Source organism: Dipodomys spectabilis, unplaced genomic scaffold (genome assembly GCF_019054845.1).
Source record: "Dipodomys spectabilis isolate Male_0828 unplaced genomic scaffold, ASM1905484v1 ptg000238l, whole genome shotgun sequence".
Classification (NCBI taxonomy): Eukaryota; Metazoa; Chordata; class Mammalia; order Rodentia; family Heteromyidae; genus Dipodomys; species Dipodomys spectabilis.
The window spans coordinates 2749796-2752506 of NW_024870915.1; the positions used below are offsets into that span (position 1 = coordinate 2749796).

Consider the following 2711-nt stretch of genomic DNA (forward strand, 5'->3'; position numbering starts at 1 on the left):
GGCCATAATCAGTAGGAATGCTTCAGAAATATGGAGAAAAACAGTTTGGGAATAACGAGTTAAAGCAATAACTAGAGCAGCAGAGTAAAATCCCTTATAGATTAGAGGAAAACAACATTGTTTTTTTACCCTGTGAATTCAGAAGACCAAGAAAACTTAGAAGGTATCACAAGTTTATGCCGAAGACATTGCACTATTTTTTTATATTCTAATATATATTCTAAACCTAATTATTTACATTCCAATTCTCTTTATTGGAATAAATAAATATCAATATGTTTGTCAAATTATCAACTAATTCTAGTAAGTTTCACTGTGTGAAATAAAAAATCAGCACATATAAATATAAAATATATAATAATATATAACATAATGAAAAGGCACGTGTTTTACATTGTTCTGTTGTAGTTAGTGTATCAAAGGCAACTCTGTTTTAAAGTATTATTGCATTATCTCTACCTCAGTGTTTGATAGAGTTAGACCTAAAGCTTTACCACTTGTAGATTTACAGCCTGGAGGTAAGAGGAAATATTATGATTAATACATTATCAATTTAAAGCCTAATATTGAGGAGAAACATATGGACTCCTCCTGCAACTATGAAAATATTTGGTTATAGAAAGGCAGCAGTGTAAGTTCCTGCCTGGTTGGATGATAGACAGGCCAGGACATTAGGTCATCATGCATATGAACAATTTTTTCACCTTCTTGGCTTTAGCTACTTTTGAAATGGTAGGTATAATAAACAATTATATTTTGATTAATTATATTTTAGTATGAAAAGTTCTGTCTGAACTGTTCCTCTCTCTATGATACCTTGTAACTAAGATTAATTTTGTTCAAGTAATATAATCTATACTGTCAGGGTAAGATATTCTGGTTGGTCTGTTCCTACAGGGAAAAAGAGTAAAGGACCAGGTAAACATTTGTGTCAGTAAGACCACATTTGGAAAATTTCAGTTGTAGAAGTTTAGAAGTAGCTCTTAAGCAAGGCTTACTTTGAATCCATTAGCTCCACAATGCTCAGTTGGATAAATAAGTACGTGAAAAAGCCATCAACTTTGGACCTATATATAAATACTTGAAAGTACGATTAAATCCCACATTAAAAAGACTTAAAATTGTCATGGATAAAAAAAATTGCATATGTGAGCAATCGACTGAACAATATAATTTTTTTCCAATATTCACAGAATTTTAGGGAAATAAGATCAATAGCATTGTTAGGCAACCAAGGATATACGCCTGTATAAAGTTTGAATCATTAACTACTTAAATTTAGAGGATACTACATGCTTCTGTAGCACATATACCCAAATTAAAATACAGAGATTAACATGGCACTTGCACAAGGATGAGATGAAAATTTGTGAAGTATTCCATATTTTTCATTCTACAGATACAAGAAATGAAAAAAGTTATTAAAAAGTTGATTACAAAATTACAAGTGTATCAATACATATAATTCATATAATTAAAAGTTAGTTTGACATCAGTGTATTAAATCTTCACATTAGAAAAGCCTTTATGTAGCATAAACTTTACAAAACTTTTGAAATTATACAACTTTGACATTTTATCCCAAAGAAATATAATACTATAAGGACCTAGGAAAAAAATGAATCTTAAACTGTTTCTATATGGAATGCAATCTGAAAGGACACAATAATGAACCTATATATTATAAAACAATGTAGAATTCAGAGTATACCTAGGAGAGAATAAAATAGATTATAGGCATTATACAAACATAGAATGTAGAATATTTTAAAATATACTTTTCCAGCCAAGCATCAGAAATACTTTAGTTTCTGTACTACTGATTTCAACAGGTAAGAAAATTCTTTCTGATTAAGAAATCACACACTCTGCAGAACTCATTATAGATATATACAAAAACTCTTGAATACATTTTGACATCAAAGGCAGGCAATTCACTTGGAAGAATTCCACGGAATCCATGAATTTTTACAGTAAGATATCGCTGTTGCTGGGTGCTGGAGGCTCACGCCTATAATCCTAGCTACTCAGGAGACTGAAATCTGAGCATCACAGTTAAAAGCACGGGCAGGAGAGTCCATAAGACTCTTTTCTCAAATAAACCACTAGAAAACCAGATGTGGAGCTGTGGCTCAAGAGTGCAGGGATAGAGCTCAAGCCCAGAGTTCAAGCCCCACGACTGACCAAAAAAAACCCCACAAAACAAGATATTGATTGCTGTTATTTGTATTGTGAAAATATTTTGTATGGACACAAAGGATGGATTGGCATTTTTGAAATTTAAGAAACTTAACTGAACTATTAGAACTTAGAAAAACAATTCGTAAAGCCTTCCACAACTTCCAAGCGGTAGTGATACATATTTATCCTTTTGGCAATATCAAATGCAGTTTCTTCCAAGTTGTTCTTCAGGCCTGGATTGACATAATGGTTCAACAGGAGGAGATCCAGAATATCTTTGCTATCTCAATTCTCAGCAGCAAGGTGCAAGGGGGACAAGAGGCCTTTAGTTTTGTCATTGGTATCTGCATCATGATGAAGTAAAAAAGAAGCCACTCTGGTATTATTCCACATATATGCACTGTGCAGGGGTGTCCAGGCATCTACAGTTATTGTATGTTCCTCTTGAGCCACCAACTCACGGATAATGTCTAAGTGTCCACTGCAGGTTTCCCGATGAAGAGGGGTATACACATTGTCATCCCTAGTAT

The 2711-nt window shown here is 33.1% G+C and overlaps 1 pseudogene; it reads left to right on the plus strand.

Annotated features, from left to right (window-relative positions):
- The first annotated feature begins 1292 nt into the window (after nt 1–1292).
- On the plus strand, nt 1293–1389 carry LOC122124508 (annotated as a pseudogene).
- The last annotated feature ends 1322 nt before the right edge of the window (nt 1390–2711 follow it).